Source organism: Rhinoraja longicauda, chromosome 39 (genome assembly GCF_053455715.1).
Source record: "Rhinoraja longicauda isolate Sanriku21f chromosome 39, sRhiLon1.1, whole genome shotgun sequence".
Lineage (NCBI taxonomy): Eukaryota > Metazoa > Chordata > Chondrichthyes > Rajiformes > Arhynchobatidae > Rhinoraja > Rhinoraja longicauda.
In genome coordinates, this window is record NC_135991.1 from 17100051 (window position 1) to 17113498 (window position 13448).

General features: G+C 46.7%; 1 long non-coding RNA gene across 2 annotated transcripts; it reads left to right on the forward strand.

The window, feature by feature from the left end:
- Positions 1 to 2477: 2477 nt before the first annotated feature.
- Positions 2478 to 12616, forward strand: LOC144611255 (uncharacterized). 2 transcript variants are annotated; one of them, XR_013549496.1, is made up of 4 exons: positions 2478 to 2564; positions 6423 to 6541; positions 8036 to 8172; positions 12484 to 12616. It is a non-coding gene; the product is annotated as an uncharacterized LOC144611255 (long non-coding RNA). The 2 variants fall into 2 exon arrangements; XR_013549497.1 differs by lacking the exon at positions 2478 to 2564 and adding an exon at positions 5294 to 5370.
- Positions 12617 to 13448: the final 832 nt, after the last annotated feature.

Here is a 13448-nt window from a genome sequence, read left to right on the forward strand (position 1 = left end):
ATTTAAATCAAATTTCCCTTCTTTAGTTACTAAATTACATAGAAATATCCAATTTTGGAAAACACTCCCCATTTCACTAGCTGGTCGAATTAATGCTATAAAGATGATCTTCCTCCCACAGCTATTATACTTATTTCAAGCAATCCCGATACACCTTCCAAAAAAAAAATTTCAAAAAAATTGATTCAATTATTACTAATTTTATTTGGGATTATAAGACCCATAGAATAAATAAAAGACATTTATGCAAGTCTAAAACTAATGGAGGATTCACTTTACCAAACTTCCTATTTTACCAAACTCCAAAGACGTACAGGTATGTAGGTTAATTGGCTGGGTAAATGTAAAAATTGTCCCTAGTGGGTGTGGGATAGTGTTAATGTGCGGGGATCGCTGGGCGGCACGGACTTGGTGGGCCGAAAAGGCCTGTTTCCGGTTGTATATATATGATATGATATGATATGATTACTGGGCGGTTAATATTAAAAATATAACCTTCTGGCTGGACGACATTGATCGGCAACCAGATTGGTTAAAGTTGGAGACGAGGATTGCTTACCATTTGACATTGGTGCGATCTTATTCGCCCCAATAACTTTGAATAAAAAACATATGGAGGAAACATAGTGTTATCCGTATTTGGAAACAATTAAAACTCACTTTAAAATTAAGTAATTTATCTTTCTTCCTACCCATTGCAAATAACCCTTCTTTCAAACCGTCTGTGTCAGATAGAGAGGATTCATTCAATGGAAAAGTTATGGAATTAAAATGGTGAGAGACCTCTATCATAAGGGAACTTTTCTCTCTTTTCAGGAATTACAACAGAAGTATGGATTACATGCTAATAATTTTTTTAGATATTTACAACTCAGAGATTATGTAAAATCACATACGCAAGAATATAGATTTAGAGGCCCAGGAATTCTTGATGAATGCTTGAACCGTCACTACAATACAAATAAATTAATATCTTATATTTATAATACTCTTTTAGATACCGACATTCCATCATCAGAATCATATAGACGAGCATGGGAGGACGAATTGTCTCAACCCATAACGCAAGACATATGGGGCGAAAGTTTACAACACATACATCAATGCTCGTTAAACACTAGACACTCATTAATACAATTTAAAATATTACACAGACTACATTATTCGAAGACAAAATCCAAAGACGTACAGGTATGTAGGTTAATTGGCTGGGTAAATGTAAAAATTGTCCCTAGTGGGTGTAGGATAGTGTTAGTGTACGGGGATCGCTGGGCGGCACGAACTTGGTGGGCCGAAAAGGCCTGTTTCCGGCTGTATATATATGATATGATATGATATGATATGATAAACAGGATCTTCCCAAGTATCTCCCCTATTTGTGATAAATGTCAATTTCAAGAAGCCAATTTAACTCACACTTGTGCAAATATGCAAAATTTTTGGATCGATATTTTAAAAATCATTTCCAAAGTTATCGATAACCAACTGGATTTAGATCCAAAATTAATAATTTTAGGATTATAAGAACACATTACAAATTTTACGTTAAGTCAGAGATGCTTTCTTGACTACAGTTTAATAACTGCGACCCCCACAAAAACAGTAACCCCCACAATTAAACCCCCACAAAAACAGTAACCCCCACAATTAAAATGTGGATTACGGAAATGACCGAGACCTTGCATTTGGAAAAAATAAGGTTTGCCTTCATTGACAAACCAGATCTATTTTTAAAAAATATGGTCTCCATTTATTGAATTTTTAAAAAAGTAAATGGGTTTGTCACAAAACTAAAATTTAAAACTAAAGTTAAAACTTGAGTTTAGGGTTGGATGTACAACTATACTCATTAACTCCCGGATCTGTCCCCATAATCTTTATATTTGTCATTCTCTTTTTTCTTCGCTTTCCCTCTAATAGTTTATAGTTTTTTTTTTCAGTATCTTTTCATCTTTATTTTTTTTAAAAAGTTTAAAAATTGAAGCTATGTAAGAATTCTATAACCAGCTTGTCGTTTATTATTATTTGTACATATGCTTTAAAAAATTAAAAATTAAAAATTAAAATAAATAAATAAATAAATTAGGGTTAGGGTCAGGGTCAGGGTCAGGGTTAGGGTTAGGGTTAGGTTGTGATTTGTCGGACAGTAGGCCAAAATGCCCTCTGGCGCTTAATGATCTCCCCCTGGAGATTCCTTTTCGCCATATACTGCCACTTTAGTCTGGCCCACGGTCTCATCACCCTTGTCCAAATCTGTTCGCCTTTTCACTTGCCCTTCTGTTGAGTTTTAGGAGTCAGTCAGGTTCCACCCTAAGTTTGAGTTTATGCTAGGTTCAGGCCATTGGGTTCTTTCGTCTGTAACGCTTTGATCCATAGCCTCTCTGCCCTCTTCCTACGCCCGGTTGACCAATTTACGTTTGTTTCCAGACCCATGATCTCAAGGGACTGGACCCCGTGCTGTTGGAAGTGCCTGCTAATGGGGACGGACTGGTCTCCCCTCGTGATGTTGCTGATGTGTCCTGTCAGTCTGACTCTGAGGCTGTTGCCTGTTTCGCCAATGTACAGTAAGTGGCACTGCTTACATTTAATTGCATACACTACATTCTTTTGCTCGCAGGTTATTCTCTGTGCTATCTGCTTTCTCTTTCCCGTCACAGTGTTCTCTATGTTTTTGGCTATTGTCAAGTGAATGCAGGCCCTACATTGCCTTTGACCGCAGCCTGAGCTCGTTTGGAGGCTAGTACTGACCAAGATATCCTTCAGGTTTTTAGCCCTCTTGAACGCTGACATTGCTTTGTATCCCTGCAGTGTGACAAATCCTCTTTGGAATTGTTCAAAGCGGCCCTTGACTATTTTGTGGGCCTGGACGGCCATGCTACCGTACCCTGTTATTAGTGGCAAGTTGCGTGTCAAGCCTGGCCTGGGTCTGGGCCCTTGCGTGCCTTTTAGGAAGTCTGCCTTAATGTGTCTTAATCTACGTCTGCAGTACCCCCTCTGCCTGAGAGCGGTGAAAAGGGTGGTGGTGGCCTGGGCAAAGTCCTCCTCCCTGGTGCATATCCGGTGAAAGCTTGTCAGTTGTGACTTGACAATACCCCTAAAGGTGTGTTTTGGGTGGTGGCTCGTGGTGTGTAAAAGGGTGTGGGTGTCTGTGGGTTTGAAAAAGACTTTGGTGGCTAGTTTTTGGTCTTGGTCGTCAGCTGACGGTAGTTTAAAGACTGTAGTGTCGAGGAAGTCTACCCTCTCCCTGCTTGTCAAAGCTTTAATTTTGATGGAAGGGTGGTGGGCATTAAGTATGTCGATGAACCCCTCTAACTCCCCTTCTGAGTGTGTCCACACTCCCCAGATGTCATCTAAGAACCTGTAGTAGCACATGGGGCGCTTGGGGCATTTCAGGAAGGCCGTCTCTTCCCACTCTGCCATGTATATGTTGGCATAAGCCGGGGCAAACTTCTTCCCCATTGCCGTCCCTTTAACTTGTAGGTAGAACTCCCCGTTAAATTCAAAATCGTTCTTTGTCAATCCCAGGTAAAGTAATTTGACTAAGGCCTCGTCTGGTCTCTCCAGGTCAGGATTTCTCTGCAGGGTGTTTTTAACCGCCTCTATCCCCCTGTCTGTCTCTATGTTTGTGTACAGGCTTTCCACATCCATGGTAAAGAGTATCGCATCGGGTGGTATGCTAAGGGAGTTGACTATTCGAGTGAAGTGGTAGGTGTCTTTAATGTAGCTGGGGTGTTGCTGTGCCAGTGGATTGAGATAGTGGTCAATGTATTCTGCTACCCCGTAGGATTCGCTACTGCAGTCTGACACAATGGGCCTACCTGGAGGTATTTCTCCAGGCACCGTCCACATGTCTGGGTTTTTGTGTATCTTTGGGAGCATGTAGAATTTCCTCGCCCTGGGTTGTGCTCCTGTTAGGTATTCTACTTGTTTCTGTCGGATGTATCCTGACGTCCTAAGCTCCTCCAAGATTTCCCCTATTTCCTCTTGTGTTTCTCTATATATAGGCTCATCTAACTTGGTGTAGTGTTCTACCTTGTTCAGTTGTCTGTGCGCCTCGAACAGGTACTGTTGTCTGTCCATGATGACGATACTGCTCCCCTTGTCTGCTGGTTTGATCACTATCTCATTGTTGTCCCTCAGTTCTGCCATGGCCTCCCTCTCTTTTCTGGTGAGATTGGGCCTATCCTTTGTCATGGGCATGTCCCTGATGGCAGATGCTGTTTCTGTCATGAATTCTGTGATCTCTCTAGGGACCTGGTCCTCATCTGGGGTCCATCCTGTGCGTGGGGTGAAGGGTGATCTTTCCCCCGACTCCACGTCACAAAAGTGGTGTATTAACATGATGGCTCGATAGAATCTAAACAGGTCCCCCTGTACTTGTTCTTTGTGCGATTTTGGAGTAGGGACGAAGGTGAGGCCCCTGTTCAATACTCTCTCTTGGATTTTGGTGAGGGTGAATGTCTGGGAAAGGTTGATGATGGTTTTACCTAATTGTAGGCCCTGCCTCTCTTGGCATGGTGTCCCCATTAGTTTAAAGACTTCATCCACTCTCGGATCATGGCTCGGGCCGTGTTCTCTGTCCAGTGAATGTGATCTGGGCCTACTCTGAACTGGCCGGGAGGGAGAGCGGGTATGTGCCTCTTGGTCTGTATGTGGTCGTTGAGCTGCCTGTGTTTCCTGCTCTGGTGCTGGGAGAGACTGGCTGAAGTTGATGACTGGGACCCATATGCTAGCATTAGGGAATTTACGACTGGCCATCTTGACTAGTGCTTGGAGTTGTTTGATGGCCGTCAGTGGTCTTTGTGTCCGATTATTGATGCCCATTGAAAGAACCACTTTCTGAGTTTCTGGGCATTCCCCTAATTTGTCGAGGATGGCAGTGCCATGTATAAATTTGGCTCCTGGATAGCTGTCCAATTGTGTGTTGTCGTTGGGACATTTTGGGATCCTAGAAATGTTGGAATCTCCAATTATTAAAACGGGCTGGAGTTTCCAGGTTACATTCTTCTGTTTTGAATTGGGATGCCTAGTTACTTCAGCCTGTCTCTGCCTGTTATTTACCGGACCCCCCTGTGTGTGCTGCTGGAAGTCGTCCTGTGAGTCCCTCACTGTGTCGGTGGTCGGGGCCGTGGGGACCCTATGCTGTTGTGTGCAGGTCTTGCGTGCTGGTCTCTCCCTGGGTGATGGGACCCTGTGTGTGGATGTGGAAGGAGCCGGTGGGGGAGAGGGGACTGCCGGGCGGGACAAGGTTGCCTGTTGCAACGGGGCAGTGGCGTCATGTCCAGGCTCAGGCCCTGCAGGCTGCGCGTTCGATTCGGTCTCACCCCGGGAAGGTCTCCGCTGTACCCGTGGTCTACGGGGCAACTGGGCGTGAGTGTCGGGGCCCCGGTGGATCGGGGCTGACGTGCTGGGGGATTCGGTGCTCGGGCAACATGTCCAGTCCTCTGACGGGACCGCGCTGTCCCACTGGAGGTGGGCCTGGGGGTCGCGTGGCGGGGAGCCGGCCTGCGCCAGGAGGTCCAGCCGCCGCAACACTACGATCTCGGGGCTGATGGGTGGGCGCACCGGGGTGGTGGGGGGAGTAATGTCGGGGCTGCGGGGAGCAGGAGCGGGTCGGGGCGCCGTCCGGGCAGTCGTCCATTTGGCCTGGGGTCGGTCGATCCGGCTCTCCTGCGAAACAGCAAACAACGCCTGCGGTATGTGTACCGCAACATTGGAAGTTGCGGCGGTGTGCCTGCGGGGCTGGGGCTCCCGCAGGCTGCCTCTCTGTCTCAGTCCCGTCTCTGAGGTTAGGCCCAAGACTCGTTCTCTCAAATCCTCAATTCGGATTTTAAATTTATCCCCCAAATTTTTCTTGTTCCAAATTAAGGCTTTGGCGACCGCCTCCTGGACCCGATTGGTCGGTTCGCCCTCCAGGTACACTTTGTCCAGATCATACAAGCTGTTTTGGTAATGTTCAACCAAAATTTGTCGTGTTTGTTCTGCCCAGGTGTCAGCATTAGAGGCCAATTTTTGTAATGTTGCCTGGGTGGGATTAGCCGGTTTTATAAAGTGTGTCAATATCCTCGCCTGTCTCCTGATACCTCTAGGAGGTTGGCTCTGCTCTTGCAGAACCCTCAGATGGTGTAGAGTCTGGGCCATTTTATAAATCACTCGAACAGCGACTGCAAAGGAATCCCTCGGTCTCGATTGATTCCTGTGCTGGTCGAGATTCCCATTGTTAAACTCTGCCCCCCCTAACATCTGCATGCTATTACTCATTTCTGGTTTGGTTAGTAGAGTGTAGAGAAAATTTATACTGTAATAAACTGTACTGTAATGCTAGTGCAGTAAACTATAAACATCAATTCTTTACATCAATTATTTCTAGCTGCGTAAGGTTAACACCAAGGTGCTCACCAAGTCTTTGGTTTTCTTTCCAGCTTGCGGGGACCGCTTGCCGAACTCTTCCCGACTGGGCAACGACTTTTCCAGTTTCGCTATCGCTGTAGCTTCATCAGGGAAAGAGATCTACTTCTGGTCGGTGTGTGGTTTATAAAGGGTGGGTTGAAAGTACCTCCCTTTCTGGGTTTATTCCTCCCATGTGTTGTCTTAGGACCGGTCACTTTGGTTGGGACTGCTGATGTCATCCCTATTCTTTGTCCCAACTCGTCGGTCCACTTCTTTGTGTTCTTTGGCTGTGTTCCTGGCCTCCTGCTTTTTGATCTGCTGTTAATGTTTTCTGCATTCCTCTGGCCTCCTGTCTATTATCATGTTCTGCAATCTTTGTTGTGAGTGAGTGTGCTTTGCAAACCCATCCCTGGTCTGTGGCCATTGTGTGGTGGGGGGGGGGGGGGGGGTTGTGGCTGAGGTGGGAGTGGGCATCGTGTTGTGAGTGTGTAAGGGTCCTATCGCTCCCTTCAATAGTCCATCTTTTCTGGGGGAGCTAGCTGTGTTCCAGGTGTGATGGGGGGTCTCTGGGTCTAAGGGGTCCTCTGATGCAGGTTGAATCATCTATTTACAAAGGTTTAAGATCCTCTTTTGGGTTGTTTGGGGAGGGCCTATGCAACCTGATGTTACGGTTAGATTCTGGGGGTGGGGGTTATAGCCTATCCTTGTTGAGTTGAGGGTAGGTGCCAAGGGTCTTTTCGGGACTGTTTGGGGTGATCCAGTGCAGTCCGCTGTTAGGGTTAGGTTTGGGGTGTGGGCACAGGGGCCATCTCTGGCGTGAGGATGGAGGGTGCCGCCTAACTTGCTGCGGTTTGAGGGTGGGTGCCTAGGGTTTTTTGGGGACTGTTTGGGGTGGTCTGGTGTAGTCTGGTGTTAGGGTTAGGTTTATGGGTGGGGAAGGGAGCATAGGGACCCCCTCTGGGATGAGGGTGGGGGGGTATTGCCATTCTTGTTGGGGTGAGTGTTGAGAGTTGTAATCATATTATAATCCTTTCTCCTTGTAATCTTATCTGAAACAGCATCCCCAGCTTGCAGAGATGGTCACTTTAGTTGTGTATTAATGTCCCTTCATGCTGTGACTGCCCTCTCCTGTCCAACCATATGTTTGCATCCTGCCTGTTTGGAGGGATGTATAAGTCTGTGCCTGTAATTATTCTTGTCAACGCTATTTAGGTTGGTATCTTAATACCATATTTCCCCGTGGATTAGGTTTCCCCCTCCTGACTCTTTGAATCTTTTGTGTGGCCGGCCACTCCTGCGGTTTTGATTTGCCCGGGTGATGAGGCCCGTGTCACTGCATAGGTTAGGTTGTGATTTGTTGGACAGTAGGCCAAAATGCCCTCTGGCGCTTAATGATCTCCCCCTGGAGATTCCTTTTCGCCATATACTGCCACTTTAGTCTGGCCCACGGTCTCATCACCCTTGTCCAAATCTGTTCGCCTTTTAACTTGCCCTTCTGTCGATTTTTAGGAGTCAGTCAGGTTCCACCCTAAGTTTGAGTTTATGCTAGGTTCAGGCCATTGGGTTCTTTCGTCTGTAACGCTTTGATCCATAGCCTCTCTGCCCTCTTCCTACGCCCGGTTGACCAATTTACGTTTGTTTCCAGACCCATGATCTCAAGGGACTGGACCCCGTGCTGTTGGAAGTGTCTGCTAATGGGGACGGACTGGTCTCCCCTCGTGATGTTGCTGATGTGTCCTGTCAGTCTGACTCTGAGGCTGTTGCCTGTTTCGCCAATGTACAGTAAGTGGCACTGCTTACATTTAATTGCATACACTACATTCTTTTGCTCGCAGGTTATTCTCTGTGCTATCTGCTTTCTCTTTCCCGTCACAGTGTTCTCTATGTTTTTGGCTATTGTCAAGTGAATACAGGCCCTACTCTGCCTTTGACCGCAGCCTGAGCTCGTTTCGAGGCTAGTACTGACCAAGATATCCTTCAGGTTTTTAGCCCTCTTGAACGCTGACATTGCTTTGTATCCCTGCAGTGTGACAAATCCTCTTTGGAATTGTTCAAAGCGGCCCTTGACTATTTTGTGGGCCTGGACGGCCATGCTACCGTACCCTGTTATTAGTGGCAAGTTGCGTGTCAAGCCTGGCCTGGGTCTGGGTCCTTGCGTGCCTTTTAGGAAGTCTGCCTTAATGTGTCTTAATCTACGTCTGCAGTACCCCCTCTGCCTGAGAGCGGTGAAAAGGGTGGTGGTGGCCTGGGCAAAGTCCTCCTCCCTGGTGCATATCCGGTGAAAGCGTGTCAGTTGTGACTTGACAATACCCCTAAAGGTGTGTTTTGGGTGGTGGCTCGTGGTGTGTAAAAGGGTGTGGGTGTCTGTGGGTTTGAAAAAGACTTTGGTGGCTAGTTTTTGGTCTTGGTCGTCAGCTGACGGTAGTTTAAAGACTGTAGTGTCGAGGAAGTCTACCCTCTCCCTGCTTGTCAAAGCTTTAATTTTGATGGAAGGGTGGTGGGCATTAAGTATGTCGATGAACCCCTCTAACTCCCCTTCTGAGTGTGTCCACACTCCCCAGATGTCATCTAAGAACCTGTAGTAGCACATGGGGCGCTTGGGGCATTTCAGGAAGGCCGTCTCTTCCCACTCTGCCATGTATATGTTGGCATAAGCCGGGGCAAACTTCTTCCCCATTGCCGTCCCTTTAACTTGTAGGTAGAACTCCCCGTTAAATTCAAAATCGTTCTTTGTCAATCCCAGGTAAAGTAATTTGACTAAGGCCTCGTCTGGTCTCTCCAGGTCAGGATTTCTCTGCAGGGTGTTTTTAACCGCCTCTATCCCCCTGTCTGTCTCTATGTTTGTGTACAGGCTTTCCACATCCATGGTAAAGAGTATCGCATCGGGTGGTATGCTAAGGGAGTTGACTATTCGAGTGAAGTGGTAGGTGTCTTTAATGTAGCTAGGGTGTTGCTGTGCCAGTGGATTGAGATAGTGGTCAATGTATTCTGCTACCCCGTAGGATTCGCTACTGCAGTCTTACACAATGGGCCTACCTGGAGGTATTTCTCCAGGCACCGTCCACGTGTCTGGGTTTTTGTGTATCTTTGGGAGCATATAGAATTTCCTCGCCCTGGGTTGTGCTCCTGTTAGGTATTCCACTTGTTTCTGTCGGATGTATCCTGACGTCCTAAGCTCCTCCAAGATTTCCCCTATTTCCTCTTGTGTTTCTCTATATATAGGCTCATCTAACTTGGTGTAGTGTTCTACCTTGTTCAGTTGTCTGTGCGCCTCGAACAGGTACTGTTGTCTGTCCATGATGACGATACTGCTCCCCTTGTCTGCTGGTTTGATCACTATCTCATTGTTGTCCCTCAGTTCTGCCATGGCCTCCCTCTCTTTTCTGGTGAGATTGGGCCTATCCTTTGTCATGGGCATGTCCCTGATGGCAGATGCTGTTTCTGTCATGAATTCTGTGATCTCTCTAGGGACCTGGTCCTCATCTGGGGTCCATCCTGTGCGTGGGGTGAAGGGTAATCTTTCCTCCGACTCCACGTCACAAAAGTGGTGTATTAACATGATGGCTCGATAGAATCTAAACAGGTCCCCCTGTACTTGTTCTTTGTGCGATTTTGGAGTAGGGTTAGGGTTAGGGTTAGGGTTAGGGTTAGGGTTAGGGTTAGGGTTAGGGTCTGATGCACGGATCTGTAGGAAACAATGTTGGAGGAACTCGATGGGCAGGCAGGATCTGTAGGAAATGGACAGATGCATTGGGTCAGGAACCTACAGACTGGAGTAGGGAGAAGAAGTGTGGATCTATGTCTCCAGGGCAGGTGGTAGGTGAGAACATTATTGCTTTCTCCTGAAATCTGTTTGCTTCTTTGATTAATGATGCTGTCTTTTCCTTTCAATTGTGTCATTTGAAGTGTCCAGGGTTTTAATGATTTTTTTTCTGTTGCAACTGGAATTGTGCTGTTTCTATGCTGTATCTCCGAACTAAAAGGATGTTTCCGCTAGTGGGAGCATCTTAGACCAGAGGGCACAGTGTTAGAATGAAAGGATGTATCTTTACTAAAGTAATGATACCCTGACCTTGACACAACTAAAATTGATTCTGGGTGATGTAAAATGTAGAAACAAGCAACTGCAGGTGTTGGTTTATACCAAAGTTAGACGCATTGCTGGAGTAACTTAGTGGATCAGGCAGCATCTCTGGAGAAACAAGAGATTTTGGGATGGAACAGAAGAAGGATTCTTACCCAATATATCACCCATCCTTTTCCTCCAGAGATGCTGCCTGACCCTCTGAGTTACTCCAGCCCTTTGTGTCTATCTGCGGTACAATGTTGCATCAGTGACAATTGTTAATGATTGAAGCACAATGTGGAACAAGGAGTTGGACAGATGCAGGGATAATGTAGAATATTGGGCTGAAGGGACCTGAGGGGCATTCTTACTGTGAACCCAGTGATTTGATACAATTTGTCTGCTGTGGATTGGAGTAAGGATGTATAAAATTCCCCAAAGAGCTGATCCTATCTCTGTCTGCAGTGCTTGGCAACCCTGGGAAAGGGTGCAGCGAAGATTTATGAGGATATTGCCAGGAATTGTTATTGCTGCCAAGTCAAACCAGGACTTTGTCCACATATCAGACGGGCCTGCCTGTTCAGCATATCACCACAGGGTGGGAGTGTTGACCACATATTGGACGGGCCTGCAGTGCAGCGGATCACCACACGATGGGACTGTTGACCACAAATTGGAGTGACCTGTTTATGAATTCACTGCACATTGAGAACGCTGTCTACAAATTAGATATAATTGTGCTCTTTACTGCAAAATGCTTCTTTATTATTCCGTGACATGTTTCCTTTCCCCACAATGCACCCATTGCCCAGATGCTAAAGTTTGTAAAAGCCCTGAAACCAGGGAAGATTTGGGATGAAAATCAAGGAACTGCAGGTGCTGGTTTAGAATAAAAAAGACACAAATTGCTGGAGCAACTCAGCAGGTCAGGCAGCATCTGTGGAGGAAATGGACAGATGACTTATCCGCTTGGAAGCCTTCAGACTGGAGTAGTGGGAGAAGGTTGGAAAAGGGAAATGGGACAGGTGAGTGGTGGATGGATACAGGTGAGGGGGATGATGGGCAGATGGGTGGAGTAAGTGACAAAGGCTAGAGGTGAAAAGGTGATAAACCATTTCAGAGGTGTGAAATGTAAAGCTGGAGCAAGGTATCCAGGTGAAATGGGACAGGTATCCAGGTGTTTAGAGATACAGCGTGGAAACAGGTCCTTCGGCCCACCAAGTCGGCGCCGACTAGTGATCCCCGCACATTAACACCATCCTACAAACACTAGGGACAATGTTTACATTTACCAAGCCAATTAACCACGGACTTGTACGTCTATGAAGTGTAATGGGACAGGTGTCCAGGTGTAATGGGACAGGTTGGTATAAAAGGAAATGAGACTTGGAAATATCGATGAGCATACTGATGAAGGGAAACCCCATATTTCCCCACACTCCTGGTGTGCTCCTCCCTCAACACTCCGGTCACCCTACTCCGTTCCCCTCCTCTGTACACTCATCCCTGTCCCACATTCCCCTCTTTCCCAGATCCCTCCCTCTGGCTTTGCATGTCACATGACTTCTCCTTGTCTGACACTTGTCTCCTCTTCACCTCTAGCTTTTGTCACTACTCCCCTATCTGCTAATCAGCCCCCAACTGTATCTAGCATCGCTCACCAGGCTTTGTGCTGCTCCCATTTCTTTCCAGCTTTCTCCCAACTTCATTGGTCTGAAAGGTCCTGATGTGCAACTCCATCTGTCCATCCCTTTGCAGTCGGGCAGATGGTGCTTGACCCACTGAGTAGCTCCAGCACTGTTTCTGACCTAGTTATTCCATGGTTAAAACTATCCTAGGGAAATTGAGTTAAATAATCATGGCTCTTGAGTCTTATTACAAGTTACTAATCCTGCCCCTTCCATTCACCCCACTCTAATTCTTTAGAGTTGGTCTAAATCTATATTTGGTTTGGCGAGTATTTGCGTTGCTGCAATCTGTCCTTTTTGCTGTCACCTTCTGAATAATTTGTGTTTATTTTCATCCAGGATCTCCAAGGAGTGGACCTGTGCTGCTGGAAGTGTCTGCTGGGGTTAGACTGTCTCTTCCCACTCTGCCAAATGTGGGCATAACATAGAATAAATTCTTCCCCATTGCTGTTCTCCTGATGCACAAGTCACATTTAATTCAGTGTTTTTGTCAGTTAAAGTAGTGTCTTTTCTGTTGTGGTCGGGTTTCCTCTGATATTGTGAACTGCTGCAGGCCCTGTAACGTTCCTGCAACCTTATCCAGTCTATCTGGATTTGATCTTCATGGAGATGGTGTGAAGGTAAGGCCCCTATTTCAACCCCTCTTTTGGTTTCAGTGGGGATAAGTCTTTGAAAGATTATTTCCTCTTTATTTTTGGTGAAGGGTTTTATATTTCATGATGCTGGATCTTTAGCAATAAAAGCAGTGCTGGAGGAACTCGATGGATCAGGCAGCATCTGTAGGAAATGGACAGATGTACTTGGTCAGGAGCCTTCAGACTGGAGTGGGGGAAGAAAGCTAAAAAAGTAAGGCGGGGTGGGCAAAGCCTGGCAAGTGATGGGCAGAACAGGTGAGGGGGTGAATAATAGATGGGTGGAGTAAGTGAAGACTAGAGATGAAAAAGTGACAATGTGTTGGATAAGTAGAGGAGTGAAATGTAGTCCAGAGGGAGGTGTGTGGGTGTAATGGTCCAGGGGAGGGGAAAGAGGGATGAAAGACATGTTACACACAGATGGGAGATGAGCGTACTGAGGAAGGGAAACCTCCCTCTTTCCCTGCATCCCCACCCTGGTGTGCCCTCCTCTCCCACCACCCCAGTCACTCTGCTCCTTTCCCTTCCTCTGTACGCTCATCTCCCATCCCCAAGCCCCATACTTCCCTCCTTCCCCTTCCACCCCCACCCCTCCAGCTTCACATCTCCCATCCCCAAGTCCTATACTTCCCTCCTTCCCCTTCCACCCCCACCCCTCCAGCTTTACATTTC